This window comes from Scyliorhinus torazame, chromosome 8 (assembly GCF_047496885.1).
Source record: "Scyliorhinus torazame isolate Kashiwa2021f chromosome 8, sScyTor2.1, whole genome shotgun sequence".
In the NCBI taxonomy this organism is placed as follows: domain Eukaryota; kingdom Metazoa; phylum Chordata; class Chondrichthyes; order Carcharhiniformes; family Scyliorhinidae; genus Scyliorhinus; species Scyliorhinus torazame.
Window position 1 is genome coordinate 207,216,172 of NC_092714.1, and position 13,488 is coordinate 207,229,659.

Below are 13,488 nucleotides of genomic sequence, written 5' to 3' on the forward strand. Positions count from 1 at the left end.
CATTGGAGTTTAGGAGGTTGAGGGGAGATCTAATAGAAACTTACAAGATAATGAATGGCTTAGATAGGGTGGATGTAGGGAAGTTGTTTCCATTAGCAGGGGAGACTAGGACCCGGGGCACAGCCTTAGAATAAAAGGGAGTCACTTTAGAACAGAGATGAGGAGAAATTTCTTCAGCCAGAGAGTGGTGGGTCTGTGGAATTCATTGCCACAGAGGGCGGTGGAGGCCGGGACGTTGAGTGTCTTTAAGACAGAAGTTGATAAATTCTTGATTTCTCGAGGAATTAAGGGCTATGGAGAGAGAGCGGGTAAATGGAGTTGAAATCAGCCATGATTGAATGGCGGAGTGGACTCGATGGGCCGAATGGCCTTACTTCCGCTCCTATGTCTTATGGTCTTATGGAGTGCTGAATAGTTTTGTCCCACTGAGACGAGGAAGGAATGGTCAGGTGAAGGAGCCTTGGATGACAAGTGAAGTGGCGCTTCCAGTCAAGAGGAAGAAGGAAGCTTACGTAAGGTTGAGGAAGCAAGGATCTGACTCGGCTCTAGAGGATTACAAGGTAGCCAGGAAGGAACTCAAAAATGGACTGAGGAGAGCTAGAAGGGGGCATGAAAAAGCCCTGGCGGGAAGGATTAGGGAAAACTCCAAGGCGTACTACACTTATGTGAGAAATAAGATGATGATCAGAGTGAGAGTAGGGCCGATCAGAGATAGTGGAGGGAACTTGTGCCTAGAGTCTGAAGAGATGGGGGAGGCCCTAAATTAATTCTTTGCTTCAGTATTCACTAGAGAGAGGGACCTTGTTGCCCATGAGAACAGTGTGAACCAGGTTAATAGACTCGAACAGGTTGATATTAAGAAGGAGGATATGCTGGAAATTTTGAAAAGCACAGGATAGATAAGTCCCCTGGGCCTGACGGGATATACCCAAGGTTACTCCGGGAAGCAAGGGAGGAGATTTCTGCGCCGTTGGCGATGATCTTTGCGTCCTCACTCTCCACTGGCGTAGTACCAGATGATTGGAGGGAGGTGAATGTTGTTCCCCTATTCAAGAAAAGGAATAGGGAAATCCCTGGGAATTACAGACCCATCCGTCTTACGTCTATGGTGAGCAAAATATTGGAAAGGATTCTGAGAGCTAGAATTTATGATTATTTAGAAATACATAGTTTGATTAAAGATAGTCAGCATGGCTTTGTGAGGGGCAGGTCATGCCTCACAAGCCTCATTGAATACTTTGAGGATGTGACGAGACACATCGATGAAGGTCGGGCAGTGGATGTGGTGTATATGGATTTCAATAAGGCATTTGATAAGGTTCCCCATAGTAGGCTCATTCAGAAAGTTAGGGGGCATGGGATACAGGGAAATTTGGCTGTCTGGATACAGAATTGGCTGGCCAAAAGAAGACAGCGAGTGGTAGTGGATGGAAAATATTCCGCCTGGAGGTCGGTGACCAGTGGTGCCCTGCAAGGATCTGTTCTGGGACCTCTGCTCTTTGTGGTTTTTATAAATGACTTGAATGAGGAAGTGGAAGGGTGGGTTAGTAAGTTTGCCGATGACACGAAGATTGGTGGAGTTGTCGATAGTGTTGAGGGTTGTTGCAGATTACAACAGGACATTGACAGGATGCAGAGCTGGGCTAAGAAGTGGCAGATGGAGTTCATCCTTGATAAATGTGAAGTGGTTCATTTTGGAAGGTCGAATTTGAGTGCTGAATACAGGGTTAAAGGCAGGATTCTTGGAAGTGTGGAGGAACAGAGGAATCTTGGGTCCACGTACATAGATCCCTCAAAGTTGCCACCCAGGTTGATAGGGTTGTTAAGAAGGCGTATGGTGTTTTGGCTTTCATTAACAGGGGGATTGAGTTTAAGAGCCACAAGGTTTTGTTGCAGCTTTATAAAACTCTAGTTAGACCACACTTGGAATATTGTGTCCAGTACTGGTCGTCTCATTATAGGAAGGGTGTGGATGCTTTGGCGAGGGTACAGAGGAGATTTACCAGAATGCTGCCTGGACTGAAGGACATGTCTTATGAAGAAAGGTTGAGGGAGCTAGAGCTTTTCTCACTGGAACGAAGAAGGCAGAGGGGTGACTTGATAGAGGTGTACAAGGTGATGAGAGGCATGGATAGAGTGGATAGCCAGAGACTTTTCCCCAGGATGGAAATGGCTGTCACGAGGGGACATAATTTTAAGGTGATTGGAGGAAGGTATAGGGGAGATGTCAGAGGTAGGTTCTTTACACAGAGAGTGGTGGGTGTGTGAAATGCACTGCCAGCAGAGGTGGTGGAGTCAGAGTCATTAGGGATATTTAAGCGACTCTTAGACAGGCACATGGACAGCAGTAAATGGAAGGGATATAGGTTGGGTTGATCTCCAAGTAGAAGAATTGTTAACTGTTCAATAAATGTGTTAACTCTATCTCCAAGTCTGAACCTTCCTTTGTCAGAGTATACATCAAGGAAGCAGCTTATGCTACATGAAGAAGCAGAACACAACAGTCGGCACAACGTCGTGGGCTGAAGGGCCTGTACTGTGCTGTACTGTTCTATGTTCTATGTTCTAATAATGCCCATGAATTGTAGAACCCCTCCATCCTTTCCCTCAGTTCAAATTTGACCTTTTCAAGCGTCAAAAATTCCAGCAAGTCCCCCCGCCACGCCAGGGCACAGGGTGGAGAGATTGATCTCCACCCTAACAGGATCCGCCTTTGGGCGATCAACAAAGCGAAGGCTACAACATCTGCCTCCGCGTCCGTTTCCAACCCTGGCTGGTCCGACACCCCAAAGGGCCCGGATCCAGTTTCACATGCACCACTTTAGAGATTACCCAAAACACCTCCTTCAAGTAATCCTCCAGTTTTGGACAGGACCAAAACATATGAACGTGGCTTGCAGCCCCCCCGCCCCCCCCTCCCCTCCCCTCCCCGCAACGTTCACATACATCTTCTACCCCCTCAAAGAGCTGGCTCATCCTAACCCTTGTAAGGTGTGCTGTATACACCACCTTCAGCTGTATCAGCCCCAACCTCGCACACGAGGTGGAGGCGTTTACCCTCCGGAGCACCTCACACCAGAACCCCTCCTCCATACCCTTTCCCAACTCTCCCTCCCACTTTGCCTTGATCCCTTCTAGCGGCGCCTTCTCCTCCTCCAAAATAGCCCCGTAAACCGTCAAAACTGCCACCTTCTCTAGTCCCCCTGTCGTCAGCACCTCCTCCAGCAATGTGGAGGCCGGCTCAACTGGGAAGCTCTGTATCTTCTTTCTGCCAAAGTCTCGAACGTGCATGTATCAAAATATTTCCCCCTGCTCCAGCCCGTACTTCGCTCCCAGCTCCTTCAATCCCACAAAACGACCCCCAAGAAACAAATCTTTTAGTGTCCTAATTCCTTTCAGCAACGACTTCTAATGAAAGTATGCTTGTGTGGACATTGAGTAAGGACAGGATTATATTCAGCTGTCTTGCCTCTTGCAGTTGAATAGATTACTGTCACCTATTATCAGACTAATAAATGAATAATCACTGTTTGGATGATAAAAGACATTGTGGCCCACACTTCTACAGCTATGCTCCAGCAAGGGAGAGAAAACACATAATAGACAGGGCAAAACAAACTTCAATTTTATTTTATTAAATATTAAAGATGCTTCCTCATGAAAGAGAAAAAGAGCAATGTATTTTCAGCTTTCACAAAGCTCGGTGTAAATAAAATGGCACCATTATAACCAGCACTATCATATCCTTGGAAACAAATTTAATGAAAACTTGTTTTTTTGCTTGTTGAACAAAATGCTCAAATAACCCAAAAACGCAGTCAGGAATTCTTCAAAACTGCAAACACTTGATTGATGATGGCATTAAAAACATCACATGCTTCATTTAAAAAACAGACACTTCTAAAAGATGAACAGCCAGGGAGATGGTTAGCAGATCACACTATAATACATACATTTGAATATTGGGCAACAGATGTTAAGCATGAGAAAGAAAGGGAGCTTTGCTTTTCACTGATGGCTGTTTTCTCCCAAGGAACCAATTGTTTGGTTGCCATGACAAAGCTAATAAGAGTTTATCATTTTCCCATGCCCAATCCATGCAAATGTGGGATTGCAAATTTTACCTGTGAAAATGAATAGATTCAACAATTACTGGAGTACAGACCTATCCAGTGTTCAACAGGCACAACTGCCAATGCATAACACAAAGTAATCCTGCAGCAGTTAAATTAACAGGAATGTTGCTCAGCCTGATTGAGCAAATAAAGATTAATCATATATTTGCATGATTTCACTCCAAACCACATATGGGAATGACTGACACTAAAACAAACAATGGTAATTTGTTCATTCCTAATAGTTTTAAGTATGATTCCCTGATGCAAAAAAAAAAGCTGTGCTATTGTGTTAATTTGTGCAAGTACTTCCCCTCGTGATGTAAAGCTCCTTTTACATGACCAGATGGGATTCAATTCACTCCACAACAAAGCAGATTTGCTTGAGGAGACCTTGCAGTTTGTTGCACTGGGCTATTTATGCCTGGGTGCTTGGTAAACAGTGTATGACATTTGGAAATTGGACACAGGCGTGTATTGCTGTTACGTTCTAGGGATTTCTTTAGATTTTACCACTTGGGGTATTTTGACTTCCATGTTTCAGGACACTTCAACATTTGTCTCACAACCAAAACCTCTAAAACAGATTATCTGATCATCATCTCACTGTTATTTTGCAAATTGACTACTGCGCTTCCTGCATCACAATGACTACATTTAAAAAGTACTTCATCAGCTGTAAAGCGCATTCTGAGGTCATGAAAGGTGCTATAGAAATGCAAATCTTTTATTTTGCCCTACATCTCAGAAATTCATTGAATGAAGAATCCCATTTTAGCTGTTGATTTTGTCATGTTTCCTTCTTTTTTTTAAGCTTGGAATACCCAATTATTTTTTTTCCAATTAAGGGGAATTTTAGCGTGGCCAATCCACCTCCCCTACACATCTTTGGGTTGTGGGGGTGAGACCCACACAGACATGGGGAGAATGTGCAAACTCCACATGGACAGGGCTTGTTTAGCTCAGTGGGCTGGCCAGCAGCGCGGGTTCAATTCCCGTACCAGTTTAACCGAACAGGCTCCGGAATGTGGTGACTAGGGGCTTTTCACAGTACCGCCATACTTGTGACAATAAAATGTTATTATATCACGGTGGCGCAGTAGGTTAGCCCTGCTGCCTCACGGCGCCGAGGTCATTGTCCGTGTGGTGTTTGTGCATTCTCCCCTTGTTTTCGTGGGTTTCGCCCCCACAACTCAAAAGTGTGCAAGATAGGTGGATTGGCCACGCTAAATTGCCCCTTAATTGGAAAAAATTAATTGGGTACTCTAAATTTTTTTTAAAAATACTCCACATGGACAGTGACCGGGGCCAGTATCGAACCCGGGTCCTCGGCACCTTGAGGCATTTCCACTGCGCCAAATGCCACCCACGATGTTTCCTCCTTAACTTTGGACCCGTAGTGTTAAATAATGTTATTTATGTTAATCTTTGACTTAATTGGGACTTCATTTCCAAATAAATGTATTAAGTAGTAAAACAACTAGTAAATAAATGTATTAAGTAGTAAAACAACAAGTGAGCAGTTGTATACTTATAATAAGTATGTATTCTTATAATAATTAAGTGTAACTTTGTGAAAGGAAACACTAGCTTACATATGATACAAAGTTTATTCTTAAAAAAAGGTGCTTTTCCTTTTCTCACCAGCTATCTAATTATTACTTTTTGGAGGCTGGACTGACTCCCTAATTTGAAAAAGGCAGGTTGCTAAATACGTTCAAAACAGTAACCAAGACCAAGTATAGTGTGATCTTAAAGGCAACCAAAAGCAACTTGCAACATATTAAAAATCTTGCATCAGCGTACACTTCCTGTCAACTTTTTCCAGTATAAGTTCTATGTCTATATTTACAATGGAAACTGGCTGTATAGATTTGGTACGCTGACAAACCTTCAACAAGAGAGAATGCAATTTATAGTTTGGTAACTTTATAAACTGTAATGTTATCAATGAGGACTGAGGAACTTATGAGAAAAAATTGACAGGTGGTGTAATGTATTAATATATGTTTGACAGTCGATCAAGTTCAAAGGAGGTGCCAATCAATCAAAAAATATTCATATATTCAAAGTCTTGAATCGGCATGCACTTCCTGTCAGCTTTTACCATTACAACTTCCTATGTCCAGATTTATAATGAAACTGCCCATGTCAACTTGTCATGCTGTAAATTACACTCTCATTCCCCAAGGGAGGTGCTGCAGCATGACAAAGCAGGACTTTAAGATGAGGACTGGACTACATCTGTGGACCGTTATCCAATTATGTACTGCCCTTTAACCTCTTTCACTTTGGTACATGTCTGAAAGTTAACTGTTGTATATGCTTACTAATTGTGAAATATTTTGAGGTTCCAGTATGTGTAATACTACCTGCCTTCAATTTGCATCATTAGTTGTAAGTTTGGTTGAAATATAATAGGGATTGGGAGGGGGAGGAAGGAAAGGTATTGTGAGTGGTGTTTGCATTCTAACTATATAAATGTTTTGCCTTGCTGAGGAGAAGCTTGGCTGCGGAAATTGTTATCTTTCAATGAAAACTAATTATATTTCCACTGCGAACAAGGTTGCGATTCAAAAATTGCTCCAGTTTAAGCTGAAACCTAAACTTCAGTTCAGGTGAGCACCAGCTCTCAGGTGACTGAATATGAGTTGAAGACTCCCACTGAATGCTGGAAATTGTAGTTCTAATCTTCCCCAACCAATTTCCTTGCCATTCCTCCAGTCCTATTCTAAAGACAGGCACATTTTTGTGCTGTGTCCCACTATAAATAAATAGATTTTTTGGAGTGGAGTTGAATTATGTCAAATGCTTCAAGAGCAAGCCAAAGTAGACATCACAATCACCATCTCCCCAACTAGAGGACAAATGTAAACCTCAACCCCATTGTTCCTCTTGAGGCTTTTCATTCCCTATGTTGGTTCCGCAAATGCCAGAAGCCCACGAATGCATCACTCAAGTGGTTGTGAATTCCTAATCAGTGTATTTAAGTAAAGTAACAAAGATGAGCCTGAACCAATGTTCACTCGATGTTCTCAGACTTGTACAGTCCAGCAGGCTCGCTATTCAGCAGAGTAAATCCAAGTAATTTTATTTTTCGCCTTTTTGTAATCTAGGGCTGCTGAACCCATTTGTGTTGCCCTCTTCAGAGCCCCCGATTAGATCCACTTACTCAGCATAGCTAGATCACTGATCAAAATCTGAAAATTGTGGTGTATCTGCCACAGTGACATTATGTATTTAATCACTGTTAACGTATTGGGCACGGTTTATCAGCCGCATCGCGCCAGAATCAGAACGGACATGACCAGTCGGTCTCTCCCAGGATTCCCGATGGTCGTTATGCCTTGTGAGATCTAACCAGATCTTGCGAAACGTGGCGATCTGGATCCCACCCACAATGGGTGGGACGCAGACTTGCATAGTTAAGTGAGCTTAAAAGCCTACTTATCGGGGGCGGCATGTGGCACAGTGGTTAGCACTGGGACTGTGGTGCTGAGGACCCGGGTTCGAATCCCGGCTCTGGGTCATTGTCCATGTGGAGTTTGTACATTCACAACCAAAGATGTGCTGGTTAGGTGGATTGGCCACGCTAAATTACCCCTTAATTGGAAAAGAAAAATAAATGGCTGTCCTAAATTTATTAACAAAAAAGCCTACTTATCTATGTCTACACCACATCTCCCAGCCTCGCTGTGGAGCCCCCAGCCGGATGCAATTTAGCACCATGAAACTGCACTTGGAGGCAATCAGAGGCTCCCGGGTGGTTGGCCTTTGGGCAGTGTTGCACCCTGGCACTGCTGGCGCCACCCTGGCACTTTGACACCTGGATGCCAGCCTGGCACTGCCAGGGTGCTCAGAAGCACTGCCAGGCTGGCAAGGGAATTGCCAGGGTGCCAGGCTGGCAGTGCCAATGGCTCAAGCTGACATTTTGCCCGTGTTGGAGATCAGGCCCGGGGATGCCATAACCATGCGAGGTGGGGTGTGAGGGGCCTAAGGATCCCTATATGCGTGGGGATTGAGGGATTCTGGGGGTCGCGTCGCGAGGTCAGGACGCCATTATTCCATTTCTTCCTGCACTGAGGAGTTCCAATGAGCGGAGCTGAGCTCTTCAGTGCAGGAAATGACGCTAAGTGCGGCCTTGGGAATGTGTTCCCCGCTGGGGGTTGAAATAGCAACAAAATGCTCTTGAGCTAACCTGCCCAGAATTTTTTTAATGCAAATTGTGCCCATTGAGTTTCACAGTTACTTTTTAAAAAAAATTTAGAGTACATAATTATTTTTTGCCCCAGTTAGGGGTGATTTAGTGTGGCCAATCCACCCAGCCTGCACATCTTTTTGAGTTATGGGGGTGAGACCCACGCAAACACAGGAACAACATGCAAACCACAGTGACTCGGAGCCGGGATCGAACCCGTATACACAGTGCTGTGAGGCAGCAGTGCTAACCACTGTACCACCGTGCTGCCCTCTGTTTTTTAATCCACAATATTTATTCCTTCATGATTATAACCTTTGACAAAGAGTTGGCTATTCATCTGTGCAGCAGAGGTGAATCAAACCATGTAAAGAGAAAGCAGTACAATGAAGCCCAGTGCCATAATCATATTTTGTGCATGAATCTGTATCACTGGGTTGTGTAGGCTGAGCCATTTATAATGCGTGCTACTAAAAAGGGAGAGGGGGGAGAGGGGTGGTAAAATGCTTTCATTATTCATGACTTTACATCCATCATGCAATACACTGTTCATGTATTCTCCTTTTTCCTAGCGAATTACATTCAATTCATAGACTGACTTTCTACTGATGTACGGTACGATACACTCAACATTCCTGGACTAGGGTCTCTGCATTTCTACAAAGGGATTGACATATGTATGGATGGAATTGGAATCAGGTGTGATAACCTTCAAGTGTGAACAGCCTCCTGTTGCTAAATATCTTGATCGCCCATAAAGAATGACCATTTGACTGACAGGCTGGAGATTAACTGGCACCTGTGGAACCTACCACTGCTTCAGGCTGTATCTTTGAAAAACAAGGGGGGGGGGGTTCGATCCGGGCTCCGGGTCACTTTCCGTGTGGAGTTTGCACATTCTCCCCGTGTCTGCGTGGGTCTCACCCCCACAATCCAAAGATGTGCAGGATAGGTGGATTGGCCATGCTAATTTGCACCTTAAGTTAAAAAAATTAATTGGATACTCTAACTTTAGTTTTAAAACTTGGGGGGAACCTAGCTGGGATATTAAGCCAATGATATATAATTAAATAAATAGAACTTGGACTGACAAGTGAAACAATTTTCAGGAAAATTGTAAAAGTAAACTTTAAAGTTAATATAAAAATGTGTCCATCCAAAAATGGACAACATAATATTTTGTGCAATGATTATAACTATAGTCCCAGATGACCATGCTTTTCCCTTTGAGGGGGTGAGCTGACAGGTGGTGGTTTAAGCTGAGGATCACCACACCTCAGGTGAGGAGCAAAGCTGAGAAGACATGAATAACCTTAGCCAGTACAGAAATTGAACCCATGCTGATGTCTTTATTCTGCATCACAAACCAGCTGTCCTGCCAACTGAGCTAAACCAGCCCCCCACAACTACAGTGGCTAGTTAGTTCATGTAAGTTGTGACTTTTCTTACATCTGATTACTTCTATCCAATCAAAAAGCTGTATCTGTTCTCCTATTGTGTCTTTATACAATGAATTACTCGGTCATCCAGATCAGGAAAGTACTAGTTTCAATACTTGGACTGAGTTAGCTCATCTCAGCTAAGGAAGCGGCAACAATACATAAAATTAGTCTGTGTCCTGCTGCGAGGGAGCAGAACATTGATAAGGAATTCTCTTCTTATCCCTATGAGGTGTGTCCCCCTGATGTTGCACATGTCAGGTCAGAAACAGACCTGGGGGTGATTCTTTAAAAATTCAATAGTCTGCCAAGACTGAATGCGAATAACAGCCACGGGAGGAACCATTTTTTAAATACATTCATGTATTTTCATCTTGTCTCATCCTTGGATTAGCCTCCTTGGCTAGGTAAAAATACAGATCACAGAGGAGAATTGATAATATTCCAATGTACTGCACCATCTAATCAATGTAACATTGTTTTCTGATATTAACATTTCTGAAACTGAGATCTCTGGGTATAATTCCATATGACTCCTTGGAAGATATTTTCTAAAAGCGTTTGCAGGGCTTCCGCTTCAGTGGTACGTTGGGAAATTCTGCACCCCCATGCCATAATTTTCCGACCTTAAAAAGAGTAATGGGAAACATGGTCTAGAGGTGCCTGTCGCAGCGCAGAGATGCAGAAAAAGTGAACCATGACCAATGTTTCCATAATTAACATCAACCAGTATCTCAGGTATAGGGGTAAGAAGTACAAGAAAATGGGAAACAGCTTTAGAAAATTGCTTTATACCTCATGTTGAAATGTTACAATCGGCTTCTGGATGTTATTTATAGCAGGGTTGCCATCACAGGAGATGTTACTTTGTACAGTGCAATAAAAAAGACCCATTTACATTAGAAATTTACAATGGTACACTCATCGGTTCAGGGTTAGCTTGTAATGGCGTATGAGAGCTAATTCATTAGAAATTTACTGTTATAGTCAGTTCAGGGTTACCTTGCAATGATGCATGGCATTATTTCTTGAGGACTCTGTAATGTTCATTTAGATGTGTGATTAAATGTTTTGTTCTTGCTTCCTTGTGGTTTTTGCATTTTTAAAATAAATTTAGAGTACCCAATTCATTTTTTCCAATCAAGGGGCAATTTAGCGTGGCTAATCCACCTAGCCTGCACATCATTTGGGTTGTGGGGGCGAAACCCACGCAAACACGGGGAGAATGTGCAAACTCCGCACGGAGAGTGACCCAGAGCCGGAATCGAACCTGGGACCTCGGCGCAATGAGGCTGCAGGGCTAACCCACTGTGCCGCCGTGCTGCCTGGTTTTTGCATTTTTGTATGATTAATTTCCATTTGTGCAGCATTGTGGTAGTCACCACGGATGTATATATTAGGTGATTTGTGGTCAGGCCCTGTACTACAGGTACGGGGGTAGATCCCTGCCTGCTGGTTCCGCCCAGTAGGCGGAGTATAAATATGTGTGCTCCCATACAGCAGCCATTTCGCCAGCTGCTGTAGGAGGCCACACATCTTAATGTAATGAAGCCTCAGTTGCATTCAACTCTCGTCTTTGTGTAATTGATCGTGCATCAAGCATGTTCTGAGCCTGTGTTCCTATCTCCGAAATGCTAATATTGCTCTTTTTTCATGCTCTTTCTTTCCATTTTGTTTCATCATGGGCACGCTTTGAACTTGACCAGTGTTCTTTGCAGCTTATTTCACATCCTTCAAGCCCCAAACCGCAGAATGAGAACAATAATAATCAGAACCTTTGTGTGGCCCAGTTGGTAACAGAACATTATTTTCCGTTCTTTCCTTGTCAATGGATTTGCAAATCTAGCCCAATATTGTTCGCGAGGCCAATTTTCCAGAAGAGCTGTTTTTAACTTGTGATTTTAAACGTGGATGGTAACCTAACAGACACCAGTACAATGAGGCAGTTCTGTGAGCTACATAGACAGAAAGCAATTTAACGATTTATTCACTGGAAAATGTGCTTTGACTTTCAGAGAGACCTAAATGGACAGGGTTTGTGATTTGGATTCATTTGCATCCATGTTTTTCCATTCACTCTGAGGTCATGTACCCAACGTTGTCTCAAGACTGGGCAAGTCCATATAGATGGAATATTTCACCTGTCACCTCCTCTAGCACTTTTCTAGGGCTTGATTTTGTAGGGCTGGAGCAATGTGGCCAGGATTCTCCGACCCCCCGCCGAGTCGAGGTGCGAATCCCCCCCGACGCCGGCTGCCCTATTCTCAGGCGCCGTTTTTCGGTCAGCGGCAGGATTCCCACCACGCCGTTGACAGCGCACCCCCCCCCCCCGGCGATTCTCCGATGGGCCGAGTGGCCGTCCAGTTTTGGCCAGTCCCGCCGGCGTGAATTACTTACCTCACGCACGGCGGGACCTGGCAGGTGAGTGTGCGGGGGCAGTCCCCGGGATACACGTGGGGGGGGCCCCCACGGTGGTCTGGCCCGCGATCGGGGCCTACCGATCTGCGGGCAGGCTTGTTCCGTGGTGGGACTTCTTTCCTCCGCGCAGGGCCCCTTTAGGGCTCCGCCATATTGCCCGGGGCCAGCGCGGAGAAGAGAACCCCCGCGCATGTGCGGAAATACGCCGGCCGGTCCGCACATGAGCGAGATTACGCCGGCCATTCCGTGCATGCGCAAACTCGCGCTGGTCCTTTGGTGCCGGCTGGAGGGCGCCAACCCCTCCGGCGTCACCCTAGCCCCCGAAAATTTGTAGAATTCCTCACTTTCGTGGGCTGTTGAGGCAGGAGTGGTTGCCGCCGGTTTTCCCGCCGACGTGGGGACTTAGTCCCCAGAAGGGAGAATCCCGCCCAGGAAGTTAATAATGTATAGTACCCCCTCAAAGAGTACAATTGAATACCAATGACTTACTACTACGTTAGTCATGTGTGAAGGGAATAAATTAACATGTGTGTAGTAAGATCTGCATCAAAGTTGGTTGTGTTACCTTTTATTGGTGAACAGTTGCCAATACTCATTGTCTACAATGCCCACTTTGGCTGGATACTGGATCAATACTGAGAACCAAAATGTGCATGATTTTCCCGGTGCTACCAAAATAACATTGGAACAAATTAGTACGTAATTGCATAACAACTGTTATCTTGAATACATGTTGCTGCTGACGGAATGTTGAAGGGGATGGTTAGCTGATGGTGTTATATTCCAAAACATCATGACGATATTGGTGTAGAATGTTTACGCTGTTCAACTGAGTTTGAATCTATTGCATTCTGTCAGAGTACAGTGTTTCATACTCAACATAAAACTTGTCTTTTCTTTCAATAAGCATTTTGCAAAAGCCATACATAACTAAAGGTACCATTGCTCAAAAAATTAATCTCTTCCTCCGATTGATCGGTGTGACTGGGTGTTACTGATGAAAGTGGAAAGTTAACAGCAAGAAGTGAATAATAAAAACAGTAATGTTTCATGTTTTCTCGTTACTTTGGCAGTGTGTCCAATAAATGCACATGTTTCAGACACCTCCAGTGCTACTTGCTCATTGCATTGATAGATCCCATTTGCTCATTTACAATGTGATAGAGAAAACCTCAGCTTCAAAAGAAAGTTTGTACCATGTGGCATGTAAGTTGCACAGCACACAAATGAAATGTCAGGCTTTTCAAGCTGACAGACTGAAAAAATGCTTTTGAAGCATTGAGATGTGTGGAGTTTTGATCAGCGTCTTGAACCTCTT